Raw genomic sequence first — 14715 nt, forward strand, 5'->3', positions numbered from 1 at the left:
AAAATCTCTTTTTTGAGACTATTTGTTTTCTGCACATTCTTTTAGCTCATATCATACTGCTTTTTATTGATGGCTGGTTTTGTTTGTTCCATGCAAGTCTTTGTCTTCCAGAATAATTTTAATTAGTCCTTGGGTTTGGTCAGTTTCCAATTTTATGAGTACCCAGAGAAAATTGCAATGGGTTATACTCTGTTTAAAGAATGATGTATTCCAGAGGACCTACTAAAATATCTGTCATACATCTATAAATATCAAGTTACAATAAATATCTCAACCTTCCTTTGGATCCTGCTTCTCTTGTGGAGTGGTAAGGTAAATGAGTTTCAGAAGTTGGGTGTCTAACTTTACAATTTTGCTCATTCCTCCAACAAAAATTACAGGGGAATGGAATCCACATTGTTGGTAATTTAGCTATCTTTTCATGGACATTTATCTCCATCTTCACTTTTCAGGACCCAAATGGCATGGACCTGCTTCGTACAGCCTGTAGTTTCAGCATGAAATCTTATACACAGCAGGCACCAATAAATGTGAGAAGTAATTGAATAATACATACACTCTCTTGGAACATGCTTAAGGATAGTGCTGATATCTATCTAAAAGTCTTTTTGTGAAAAAAAAAAAAAAAGTGGGATATAAAGAAACACATACAAATAAGGTATTGTTTTCACATTTTGGAAAAGCCTCTCTGATGGGCAGTATTACTTGGATCAGAAAGACTGGCTGAAGGAAACTCCTGGAGACCAAGTACTTGAAGGGGAATGTATTCTCCTTCCCTGGTGTTTAAACAGAAGCTGTAAGAACAAAATGTTTCTAATGAAGATACCACTGATTTTTCCCTCCATTAATTCCATCTTTCTTCAAAGCTAATGGGTATATACAATGACTCCACATCAAAGGCTCTTTTCTAATTGTTTAGGAGATGTGAGTTTTATTTGAACAAAGCAAAATTCACAACCCACAACAAAGCAATTTCTTGAAGTTATTTTGGAGTTGATTTATGAATCACTCTAGGAAATGGGCTGGATCCTCATGTGTGCTAGCCTTCTAAACCTTCTCCAAGAAGTGTTTCAGCCCTGTTCAGCCTTCCTCTCACTCAATTCTTCCCCCCATACCCTTGTCACTTTCAGTCTCCTCACACTGTATTATACTAATCAATTTTCTTCCCTTTCCCCTCCCATTATACCATAAACTCATTGAAGGTAGGTATTAAAGTTTGCTCAACTTAATATATTCTGTGTCTTGCACAAGTACCTGATTTATGATAGGCATTCAACAAAGATCTGTTAAATGAATGAATGAAAATAATGCATCATATCTGCAGAGTTTTAGGCTTACAAGTACTTTCCTGTGTTATTTGACTCCCATGATACCCCAAGGCAGGCAAGATATCCATTATTGGCCCTATTTACAGATGTTAGAGGAGATCCAGAAAGGCTGTGTAAACTGAGGGCAGATAAGCTGCAATTTCAGGAGACACCAGGACTCACGACTGTGGATTCCTGCTCTGGAGCCCAAAACAAACTTACCCCCTGAACCTTTTCAACTTTCTCCCTGTTTTGCCTCCACCCTTCACTCCTCTGTTGGTTCCTTTCACCTCTGACTTAGCCCCACTTTTTATTTCAGTTTAGTTCAGTCACTTAGTCCTGTTCGACTCTTTGCGACCCCATGAACCATAGCACACCAAGCCTCCCTGACCATCACCAACTCCCAGAGTTTATCCAAACTCATGTCCATTGAGTTAGTGATGCCATCCAACCATCTCATCCTCTGTCGTCCCCTTCTCCTCCTACCCTCAATCTTTCCCAACATCAGGGTCTTTTCAAATGAGTCAGCTCTTTGCATCATATTCCCCATATGCAGATGAAAGATGAAAAAAATGTATTTTTCTGTTGATTTTCCACTTCCTCTATCTGGGACCTCCTGGTTGAGTTGTAGGGTTGTGGAGTATGTGGTATGAGATAGGGATGATGTGTGTGTGAGAAAAGATGTAGCTGATTGTGGTGGTCAGAGTGTATAGCTCCAAGATCAGGGCAGGAGCCTATAAAGATGAGGCCTTGGCTTTTAGTTCCCTTTATTTCCACCAGCTCCCCATGACCCCATCCCCTCATCTCCAACATTTTTCTCCAGGGGAAATTTGAATAAAATCAACTGGTAGAATTTGGAGTGTGATGCTGATTATGAGACTTCAGTATATGTTTTTCTTTGTTGTTGTTTCTAAAAAATATTTATTTGGTTGCACCGGGTCTTAGTTGTGACACATTAGATCTTCGATCTTCACTGCGGAATACGGCATCTTTTAGTTTTGGCATGAAAATTTTTTAGTCTAGTTCCTTGACCAGGGATCAAACCCAGGCCCCCTGCCACTGAATCACCGGCGAAGTCCCCAGCAGATGTTGATTTGATTTGAGTATTAAAGAGTGGCCAGGAAAGCGGGGGAGTGATGAAGGTGAGGGTGAAAGGAATTCAGGGCTTACTTGCTGATATTATTTGTATTTCATAATTGCATGCAATTGGAGTCAATTGTATCCCTTTCTCTTTTCCACACTGTCCCGAGGTGGGAAGCTACAGAGAGGGCAAAGGAAAGAATGTCTCAATTGACCTTTAAAGTAAGTGGAGTTCCAGTGAAGTTTTACAAATCCAAGAAAAATGGAGTGTTATGGGATGCTTCGAGTGGCAAACTGATGCCTACATCATCAACAAGCTAAAATGAGGCTGGCAAGGGAGCGTGTTAACCTTATTTCAGCTTTACACACAATACCCAGATCATAAAGCACTGGCAACAATGACATCACTTTCAGATACCCACTTCCTCACATCTAGTTTACCAAAAATAGTCATACATTTCACAGGTAGAAACTTAGAAAGTTATACACACAATAAGGCTTAGCCTTTAATGATTGATTAATGTGTCAAGAGACTTATATATATTTTATTCTTCACAGACTCCCTGTGATAATAAGAACTAACATTATGAGTTAACAGATAAAGGCCCTCTGAGGTTCAGAGAGGTCAAGCAACTTGTCCAAAGTCACATACCTGGTGAGTGGGACTCCAGAATTCCCTCTCACCTATGTCTGACAGTGAGATAAATCATTTGACAGTCAAGTAACTCTTGGGCTAAATTGCTTCCCATATATCCATGGGGCAAGCACTCCCTTTTCTGCCTATACCACAATTTTTTTACATTAGTGACATCTACATGGCCTGTATGTTGCACATTCCTCATGTGTCCAGTTAGACTGTGAGGGCAAAGATCAGCTCCATGATCTCAGTCAATGACACATATTGGTGCTTGTTAGAAAATTTTCAACGAAGGATACCAGGATTTGGCTAAAAATGCAGTCTTGGAGTAAGAACAGGTACAGAAGGAAGAAGCGGCCAGGTATGTCATTCGACAATCTAGTGAGCACCTGGACAGGTGTTAGGTGCTGGGGGACACAATGATGACTAAGCCAGTCATGATCTCTTCACTCAGACTTCATTGTAGAGGTCAAGATCAAGGTCATAATTTACCCGTGTTGCTCAGGAGGGAAAAAAAAAAAAAATTGAGAGTCGTGTCGCAGGTCCCAGCGTCTGCGGGGTTTTGGCATTCCTGCAGCGCAAAGACACGAATAATAAGCTAGAACTCAGTCAAGTGAAACGCTTTCATGTGACTGAACCAGACCGGCCAGAAGTCTTGAGCTGGTTGTCGTGGGAGATAATGCACACTGAGCGCGTCGCGCGCGTCCGAGATAAAGGGGTGTGGCTGCCCAACCCCTGCAGCCAGTTTTTCCCGGCGTCCCTCCATCCCGCAGCACCAGGTGGCGGGGCGGTGGGTCTTCCACGCCCACCACGAGGAAAAGGGGACGCGCTGGCCGCCCCCCTACTCCTCACTGCCCTTTATGAAACGCCCCTAACTGTGTTCAAAGGCGGAATCCGAGCAGTGCAGACTCCGCGAGGACTGAAAGGTGAGGGCTGCGCCGCGGCGGGGTGTTCCCAGAAGCTCGGCTCCCCACCCCCATCTATTAAATCCCCCTCCCTTCTGCCGTGCTCCAGCAACCTCGCCCGTGCGCTCCTCCCCCAGTCGCTCTCGCCTCCCGCGCTGGGCCTGGTGGGCGGGGCTAGGGCTCCAAACTGCGCGAGAGTTCAGCTCAAGTCCCGCGAGACTCGCCTGCCGCCGCTGCCGCCGCCTCTTACGTCTTTCCCTTTGACAAGTCGCCGCTGCTGCAGCAAAAATAAAGGACGCGGCCACCGCAGCCGCTACCGCGGGTCGCCGGAGCCCTGTCCCAGCCCCGTCAGTTCTGGAGCCGCATATGGTAACGCCTCCTCTCTGCTCTCCTGGCCGCCTGTGCGTGCGTACCGCCGGCCCGGCATGGCCGGCCGGAGCCGTTCGGGAGCCACCGCGGAGAGGGGCCGCAGGGGTCCCGGGTGGGCGGCAAGCGGAGGCCTGAGGAAACTCTCCTGGCGCGGTGCGGCTCCCCTGCCCCCTGAGGCTTCTTGCCGCCCAGACGCCTGCAGAGCCGCGTTAGAAGCCGAGCTGCCGGCCCCAGAGGGCGGAGGGACCCGCCCCTCCAGCGACTTGCTACCTGTCCCTCGGCCCTCGGTGGTCGCATCGCTGACCTTCTTCCCCACCCCTTTATCCGCTAACGAGAGCCCCGCCCCTGGCCTGGGCTTGGACCGGGGCGGGCGGTGGGGTGGGGTGGAGTGACGGCCCGACTCTTTTTCGGGATCCGAGGTGCCCCACCGTTATCCTCTCCCTTTTGAGGGGTGGAGGTTGGGACGACGTGCCTTTCAACCCTTTTCTATGCCTTTTGGGTGGGGAAGGCTCATCATCTGGTAAACCTTTCTCCGAATCTTCCGCCTCATAATTTATAAAGCTTCTGCTACCAGGAGAGGAGAAGAGATGCATTGTTAAGTCCCTGGGGTGAGACGAGGAGGATGATGACAGGAGCTGTCTCAAAGAACATGGTGAAACCTTTTTTGTGATGGGTAGCAGGTTCATGGGAGACACGAGGAGGACCAGAGCTGATACCACCTCCCACCTCTCCCAGTAGGTTATGTAAAAGACATGCTATGCATCGTAGAGAGCTGTAAAACACAGGGACGGACTTTGCCTTAATTTAAAAACGATTTGTGCAATACTGTAGAAAGTAAGTATTCTCAGAATAATAGGGAATACCAAATCTGAGCAAACTCACCTAACCTTGTAAATCCATTTCCAGAGGTAGCATGTCAAGCTTAACATTTTGGTTTGTTTCCTAACAGACATTTTAATTTTTTCAAATAGTGTTTGCATCATTCTTGATTGAGACTTGGCGAAACTGTTTTGTTTTATTTGAGTCACTTCTTAGTCTTGCTTGCTTAAAAAACTGGCTACTTCTTCATTAGCACTGGCTGTACTCTATCATCACTATCTCTTTCATTGGGCCCTCTTCCAAAATGATTGTTTGCTAAATGCTCTTGAAAAATAAAACATTAAAAATTATCATCAACTTGATCTAGTACATATGTGTTTTTACAATTCTGCCTGTGGTGACGGTGCTGTAAAGGTGTTTGTGAAAAGCAAATAAACTGATTATTCGTGGTGGGAAGAAACCTATTTACCATAAAATTTTATAAAATTGACTTCCAGTGGTTATTTTTAGACCAAAAGCATTAGGTGACATTGTTTGTTTCCTAGTGCTTTTGTGATTGGAATGGGATGGACATGTGCCTTTGACTATGTAGATTTTAGTTAGTGTTTATGGAAGCAGAATTGAGTGTCCTAGGTGTCTGTACGCATATATGTGTATGTATATACACACATGTGTATTAAGCACCTGTACACAGTTCATAAATCTTGGAAGTGAGTTAAAATGTATTGTTATATTATTTGAGGAAAGAAAGCATTAGGTGGAGCAAAGAATAGTCTTTAGTAATTTCCTCAAGTCAGGTGATGGTTGTATATGGCAGAATGAGACATCTAGGGATGTTGAAACTCTGGATGCTTTTAAAAGTAGGATAGATCGTCATCTATTTGGGGTTGTCATTGGAATGGATTAAGTGACCTATTAAGGCCTCTTATAATTCTAAACTTTTTATGAATTTTGCTTTCTCTAAGGTTCTTATCGCTTTGCTTCTTAAATTTCTAGTCATGCTGTTTGCATGTGACACTTACCCATTCATTTGCTGGTCATGTATTCCATTCCCAATGCAGCCATCCTGGTGGTGTGTGGAGGAGAAAGCAAATGTGAACACGTCACTTAGTCTCTTTGTTAATATTATATAAACATATGAAAATCTGATTTAATTGAAGCAATTTCAGAAGACTTGATTAGGCTGGTTTGGTTAGTAGAGGATGCAGATAATAAAATAGAATTCTAATGTCCCAAGCATTTTTTTCCTAGAAAAAGACTAAATTACTCAATATTTGAAATTTTTAAAAAAAGACTACATACATTGAACAGCTGATTTTTTTTTTTTCCCTAAAATACAGATTTTCAGAACTTAACAAAAATGATGACTTTGTGGTTTAGGGTGTGGAGAGAAGTTTGTATTAGGATAAAAGCAAATTAACTTGTGAAAAAAAGCTTGTATTTTGTGGTTTGACAACTGTGTAATAATAAGTAACAAACTTACTATAATCTATTGATAATTTTTTTGTAAATAAAACTTTGGCTTAACAGACGAATGTGTTATTATGGGTACACACCGCAGATTATCATGATACTAAAAATGTAAAAATTGTTCATTTTAAAAGGAGTTTGCAAAGTCAGTAAAGTTAAAACAGCAGCAGATTTTTTTTGACTAAAAAATGTAGAAGGTGTAAAAAAACATAAAGTAGGTAATTTACTTTTTAGATGCTAGATCTGATTTTTATGATTTTAGTTTGCTCTGCTGTCACTTACTGAACCCTTTAAATTAATGGGAATGTTAAATTCCAGATGAGATCCCTGAGCAAGGAATTAAGAAAGTTGCATAAAATGATCAATTGATGGACTTTATTTATTTTTAGCTTTTGAGATTCCCAGGTGGCTCAGTGATAAAGAACCTGCCTGCCATTGCAGGAGACAAAGGAGACACCAGTTTGATCCCTGGGTCGGGAAGATCTGGAGGAGGAAATGGCACTCCAGTCCAGTATTCTTGCCTGGAAAATCCCATGGACAGAGGAGCCTAGTGGGCTACAGTCTGTGGGCTCTGTAGTCAGTGGGATTGCAAAGAGTCAGACATGACTGAACACACACACACACACACACACACACACATAATTATTTTTAACTATTTTGAAATAATGTTAGACTTACAGAAATGTTGCAAAGATAGTACAAAAGGTTCCAGATTCCCTTCACATAGCATCCTCGACTGTTGAGGACTTACATAACAGTGATCAAACCCAGGAAATTCGCATTGGTGAAATATTATTAATTAAACTACAGACTTTATTTGAATGTCACCTGTTTTTTCCCCAGTATATATATATATATATATATATATATATATATTTTTTTTTTTTTCCCCCCTCTTCCAGGATCTAATCCAGGATCCCACATTTCATTTAGTTGTTACATCTTTCTTGTCTCCTCTCCTCCAATCTGTGACAGTTTCTCTGTTTTTTCTTTTCTTTCATGACCTTGACACTTGTGATGAGTACTGGTCCATTATTTTATATAATTTTTCTCATTTTGGGTTTGTCATGTTTTTCATATGATGAGATTGGGGTTCTGTATGTTTGCAAGAAAACTACAGAGGGGATGTGTCTTCAGTGCATGATGTTAGAGGGTACATGGTGTTGATGTGTCTTATTGCTGGTGATATTTTAACCTTGATTGCTTAAGGGGAACTCTGCTGTATTCTCCACTATAAAGTTACTTTTCTTCTTTTTGTAGTTGATACATAATCTTAGAGGAGATAGTTGGAGACTATGGTGATACACTGTTTCTCCTCAAATTTTCTCCCACTGATTTTAGCAGCCATTGGTATATATTGTCTGCAGCAGTTATTATTGTGATATTTTTTTCCTGCTGTTGATTTTTTACTTCTCTCATTCCTGAAAGAGATGTTCCTTCCTCATTTGTTAAATTATCTATTTTGATAAGTGTGACTTCATGGATATATATTCTAAAGATTCTCATCCAATAGTGTCATTATTTTGTTGCTCAGATTCTTCCAGTTTTGGCCATTAGGAACTCATTCCAGTTGGCCTCCACACTTGTTTTAGCACTTCCTTATACTCTGGCACCACAGGCTATAGTCTGTGCTCATCTTGTAATTTTCCTTGTATCTGTCCTGAAATCAACTCCTCTTTTTGGAGACCAATCAAGACCTGAATGCTGGGTATGCTCACTAGGGTGTCATTGCTCCTAGGCCCTCAGAGGACAGAGCAAAGAAATATATGTATATACTAACCTGCTCACATATGCAAACAGATATACATGTTTATCTCTATATTTGTCTTTATAAAAACCATATTTGAGTTCATAGTTATATGTTCTATTCCAGTCCCAACACCACAAGTTTCATACCAACCTTTTGTTTTTTTTCCTTTTTTTCCCCAACCTTTTCTTACTTGTAACTTTTTTTTCTAATGGTGAGAAACCTGGCTTCATTATCTGTAATACTGTATACCAATTTATTTGTTCAATTTTATAATGCACATCAAGTAGTGACCAATTGCTCACCCTTCTGAGGAACATTTGTCAATTAGAGTGCACTATTTGTATACAAGGTTTTTCTTGTCTTTAGCTTTCTATTATCTAGTCAACATACTGTTTTTCAAAGTTACTTAGGTTAATTCTTTTCTTCCTCATTTCCTTTAGTGTGGTTATATTATTCATCTGTAATGCAGTTAGGTTCTTACTCTTTGTATTCTGTTTTGGGTTCCCCCAATTCGGGTTGATTTTTATTTATTTTGGTATATGGGGCTTTACTATTACTAAAATATACTTAGAGAATTATCACTTCTTATTCCTACTACCCTATTCCCATTCTCTTCCCCTCACCTTTTCCTTTGCCTGTTTTTCATGACTTTAGGTAACCAGTTTTTTTTAGTTTCTGGTTTATCCTTCCATTATCTCTTTTGCACAAATGAACAGATTGTGTGTGTGTGTTTTACATTTCTTTTTCCCCCTGCGTACAGGTTTTTGAATTGAGGTACAGTTCACACAACACAAAGCCTCCTTTTTTGAAGTGTACAAAATCATTGTTTTTCAGTCTGTTCATAAGGCTTTGCAGCCATTACCACTACCTAATTTAGAATATTTTCATTACCCTGAAACGAAACCCTGTATTCATTAGTAGTCACTTCCTGTTCCCCTTTCCCCAGCCACTAGTAACCACTCATCTGCTTTCTGTTTGTATGAATTTGTCTATTCTGTACATTTTATGTAAATGTGGAATTATATAATTTGTGGACTTTTGTGCCTAGCTTCTTTCACTTAGCGTAATCTTTTCTGGTTCATCTATGTTGTAGGATGTGTCAGTACTTCATTCCTTTCTATGACTGAATAATATTCCATTATATGAATATACCACACTTTGCTCATCCATGCATACTTATTGGACATTTGATTTTCATTTTTTTTTTTTAGCTATTAGCATTCAGATACAAGTTTTTATGTGGACATGTTTTCAGTTCCTTTGGGTATATATTTGGGAGTGGAATTACTGGCTCATAAGATAACTTTCTGAGGAACTGCCAAACTGTTTTCCAGTTCCTTTCTTTTTTTTTCCTTCCTTCCTTTCTTATATGAAGAATGGCAGGGTATAGATATTCTGTGCACCTTTTTTCAGTGTAAGAGTGTGTCCTGGAAATCACTCCCAACAGTTCATCCTTTTGAAGCAATCAGTCTTTTGATATTCTGCATTCTTATTTTTTTAATTAAAACTTTTAAAATTTATTTTTTGACTGCACTGTGTGGCTTATGGGATGTTAATTCCCTGAGCAGGGATTGAACCTGGGGCCCCAGCAGTGAGAGTGCTGAGGCTGAGTCCTAACCACTGGACCGCCAGAGGATTTTCAAATATTTTCCATTTTTTTAAATAGCTGTATAGTACTCTTCTGTGTAGATGTGTCTTCAGTTATTCAGTCATTCTTCTTTGAGCATTTAGGTTGCTGCTTATATTTTGCATTTATAAACAATTTTGTAGTACATGACCTGTGTATGTGTATTTTTGTAGTGTAAAAGATACATTAATATCTTCAGGGTAGATTTTTATAAATGGGATTGCTGGGTCAAAAGTTATGTACATATGTAATTTTGCTAGATATTACTAGAATTTTCTCCAGAAGGATTGTACTAATTTGTATTCCCATCAGTAATGTATGAGAGCACCTGTTTTCACCACAGCCTTAACCAACAGAACGTGTCATTGTGCTTTCTAATTTTTTTTTTTTTTGGTCAGAGATGACTGATTTTAAAAAGTGCCCTGCAGTTATTTCAGTGACCTGAATCTGTTGTGAAAGGACACTTAATTGCCTCCCATTGGCAGATTCTGATAGCTTGAAAATGAAATATATTGTCCACTAATATTGTACTGATACATGTAGGTTATTTTGTGTAGGGGAAATTGACTAGAATGCAGTTTCCTGGTCTAGCTAGGATTGCTCATTTGAGACCTTTTGTATTTAATGGAGTTGCTGCATTGATTCATAATACCTTGTTCTGAAATACTTGCGGAGTTTAACAAAGGATAACTGAAATTGTGAGGAGAATTTTGTTACCTCTAGAGTATGTATGAGATACTAATTATTGGTTCACACTGTCTGCTAGTTATTTTGAACAGGACATACAGGACCTGTTGACACTATGGTTTGATAGTTATTTGACCAGTAATGACTTTATCTGGAACCTGTTTTATTTCCATATGAAAGAAGGCCAGTCTTAAGGAAGGTGAAATCTAGACTTCGAAGTTCTGGGTTAGGATAATCCTCTCAGATTTTAGTGGTGCCAGTAACCAAGACAACATGAAAAACATTCCCGTCTTACAAGGAAACTTGTTCTGCCCAGTGAGGCTGGGGATTTAGGTTCTTTCCCCCAAAAAGACATTGTTCCAGGTGCTTGGAACAGATTAATGAAAAAAAGATTCTTGTGCTAGAGGAGCTTACATTCTAATGGTTTTTTGATGAACTCATGTTCTCAGGAAAATAGTGAGTTCTGATAGAATCAGTAGAGGTCTGGTGTAGTCTTAAAAAAACACCTTTGGTGGTATGAAAACCTCAAATAACACTTTATTTTACTGATTACATAGAGAAGCCATGAAAAGTTTACCACCGAATGGTAACTTATGTTCACCAATTTTTTTTCTCTCATTTTAAGTGATTTCTACTATTGCTACTACTGGTAGTGTGTGTGGTAGTCATTCAGTCATGCCCAACTCTTTGCAATGCCGTGGACTGTAGCCGATCAGGCTCCTCTGTCCATAGAATTCTCTAGCCAAGAATACTGGAGTGAGTTGCCATTTCCTTCTCCAGGGGATCTTCTTGACCCAGGGATTGAACTCTGGTCTCCTTCATTGCAGGCAGATTCTTTACCATCTGAGCCAACAAGGAAGCCCAATAGAATAATAATAGTAGAATAATAGTATACTATACTTTTTTCCTCAATTGTGGTTCCATGAGAGAACTAAACTTTAATGTTCTAGGACATTTGAGCATTAATTGTATGTGAAAAATTAACTTCTCTCCAGTGCATCCAGAATGTCACTGGTTATATACTGTCCTTGGGAGAACTGAGAAAAGATTTACTCCAATATTCATTTCAAGTTTTATGGTTCAAATGATGAACCTAGTTGAGGGAGGTCATGGTCATTATATAATAGTTAATTAGGTGGTTTTTTCCCCCTGACTTATTAGCAGAGTATTGTTGGATAAATTTTAATCTCTTAGGCTGTTCCCTGATCTATAAAATGTTCAATAGTTGCTACCTCATAGGGCTCATGTGAAGCTCAATGTTTTGGCCACCCAATGAGAAGAGCCGACTCATTGGAAAAGATCCTGTTACTAGGAAAGGTTGAAGGTAAAAGGAGAAGAGGGTGGCAGATGGTTAGATAGCATCACTGACTCAATGGTCAAGAATTTGAGCAAACTCTGGGAGATAATGGAGGACAGAAGAGCCTGGCGTTCTGTAGTTCATTGGGTCACAGAGTTAAACACAACATAGTGACTGAACAACAGGGCTTGTGTAAAGATTAAATAAAAGTTTTTTCCATCCACATTTATCCATTTCTGTGACTTTAAAAACTAAGTGTTAATTGACTTCCACATTTATATCTTCAGCTCAGACCCCTTCCTTGAGGTACAGGGTCATAGTTCATCAGCTTATTCCATATCTCATTTGGCTGTCTAAAAGACTTCTCAAACACAGAAGTTGTGATTCCTGGCCTCATCATTTTCTTTGAATGTACCCTTAGTAAATTGGCAGGATCAAGTAACTAGTCACTCAGACCAAAAAACTTGGTGTCAACTGTGCCTCTTTTGTTTATATCCTATAATCAGATTATCAGCAAATCTTTCTAGTTCTATCTTTTGAATATATTTCTAATCTGATCAGGTGTTACCATCTCTACCTTATTACTCTGGTCTAAACCACCATCATCTCCTGGGTAGATAATTACAATAGTCTCTTAACTGTTTTCCCTCTTTTCTCACTTGATCTCCTGCAGTCTCCTCTGTGTTTCTTGGCTAGAATGGTCTTTTTAACTGTTAATCAAATAGGCTACTCCTCTGTTTAATACATTGTAATGACTTCCTTTTGTAGTTAAAATAACATCTAGATTCCTAGCCATGGCCTGTAAAGTCCTCCTTGATGTAGTCCTTGTCTACCTCTCCCTGTTCACTCCATTTCTGCTGCACTGAACTTCCGTATATTCTTGATCATGCTGGGTGTGTTCCCAGGGCTTAATGCTTGTTCATGCTCTGCTCTTCCTTCAGGTCTCTGCACTGCTTGCTCTCACACATCATTCGTGTCTGCTTAAACAGGGGTTCAGAGAGTCTACTTCTTTAGAGAGATCTCCAATGATCACACTATACAAACTAGTGATCACCTTGCCCCTAATTTCTTCTTGTCTCTTTTGCTTTATTTTTTTTTTTATGGTATGCTTTCTGAAATGTAATGATTTGTCTACTTATTACTTGTCTTCCTCACTAGAATGTAAACTCTGAGAGCAGGAACTTTATATCCTGTTCATTCCAGTGCCTAGAAAAGTCCCTGACACACAGTAAGCCAGAGATGCAGCTCTAGGAAATTGTCTGTGTAGTAAAATTATCTCTAAATTAGATTAAGTGATTCTACCTTTTAAAGATTTTAAACCAAAGGAGAACTATTAAATCAGTTAAATGATGCTGTGATTTTTTTTTTTTGCATTCGATACTTATATGTGAAATGTTAAGATTTAGAACTTACTATCAAGATTATATATTTATGCAAAGGATGTGCTAAGTAACATTTAAAGAATAAGCTTGGAGTGTCGCTCTTGTGTTTGCTGTAGCGTTTAACATTCTTTGGTTGTCCACTGATTATAATGTTAGTGATGTTAATGTTATAATAATATTTCCTCTTACTCTGGCAAACTATTTTTCCTCACTCTAAATTCTTGATTTAAAGTTTCTGTTGATCTTGATTTTGGAGGGGAATGCGTTATTATCTGAGCTTTTTCTTTTTAAACTTAATATAGTAGTGTTTATAGACACCCTTTTAAATATTATCATTTAAAAAATTTTGTGCATTTACTTTTTTGGCTTTTCTCAAGATGCAGTGAGCTGGGGCTACTCTCTAGTTGCAGTACGTGAGTGTCTCATTGTGGTGGCTTCTCGTTGCAGAGCATGGGCTCTAGGGCGCTCAGTCTTCAGTAGTTGCACATGGGCTCAGTAGATGTGGTTCCCGGGTTCTAGAGCACAGGCTTGATAGCTATGGCGCACAGGCTTAGTTGCTCAAGCCTGACATGTGGAATCTTCCTGGATCCGGGATCGAACCCATGTCTCCTGCTTTGGCAAGTAGATTCTTTACTACTGCGCCACCAGGGAGGTCAACTTTTGCCATTTTTAAAGACCTTTCCTGTTAGTCACTAAACAGTAAAACTGTTCATGGAAAGTTTTAAATGATATAATTCAAATAAGCAAATTTGCTAACTGATAGTATTAGAAATCTAGGATAACCTAGGAATATTATATTATTTATGTGTTAATATAATTTAAAAGCATGTGGGGAGCCAGTATCTTTTATATAAGGTATCACTGAACTTTCTTATACATCTGAACATTCAGTGATGTATATTTAAATTTTGTCAGTAGTATAGTCATAGTTTCTGACTTTTCAAAATTGCTTATTCTTTTGAAAAGAAGGAATGATGAAGAATGATGGAGAGATTTATATAATTTAGTGAAGGTGGTATGGCATAATGGACAGATGCACATATAAAGAATTAATGTTAGGTAATACTTATTGAGTATTTATTGTACACCAGGCACTAGTGTAAGAACTTTGCTCTGTTGTATAAATCATATTAAATCTGATTGAATTGTTTATTATTTAAACCAATTTAACTTGTTTATTTTGTAGATAGGAGATTGAAGCACACACAGGAAGGTGCTTGCCAAAGATCTTGTAGCTGGTAAATGGTGGCGCCTGGATCTGAATTCAGAAACAAAGGCAGATGTGGGTAGAAACTGTGCAGGGCAGGGCATGGAAACAGTCAGCCTCAGTGTGATGGTTTTTATCTGATTTAAAATCCCATCCAAATAATGTCATTTGAGCAGGA

The 14715-nt window shown here is 39.4% G+C and overlaps 1 protein-coding gene across 8 annotated transcripts in view; it reads left to right on the top strand.

The window, feature by feature from the left end:
* The first annotated feature begins 4129 nt into the window (after positions 1-4129).
* HERC1 (HECT and RLD domain containing E3 ubiquitin protein ligase family member 1) overlaps positions 4130-14715 on the top strand; it is a 202993-nt gene continuing 192407 nt past the window's right edge. For 7 of the 8 annotated variants that reach the window (XM_065941924.1, XM_065941925.1, XM_065941932.1 and 4 more), the window contains exon 1: positions 4131-4298. The gene's annotated coding sequence lies outside the window, so the exon portion shown is untranslated. Of the gene's footprint in view, positions 4299-14715 lie in introns of all 8 variants that reach the window. The other variant, XM_065941927.1, reaches the window with a different exon arrangement.

This window comes from Muntiacus reevesi, chromosome 7 (assembly GCF_963930625.1).
Source record: "Muntiacus reevesi chromosome 7, mMunRee1.1, whole genome shotgun sequence".
Taxonomy (NCBI): domain Eukaryota; kingdom Metazoa; phylum Chordata; class Mammalia; order Artiodactyla; family Cervidae; genus Muntiacus; species Muntiacus reevesi.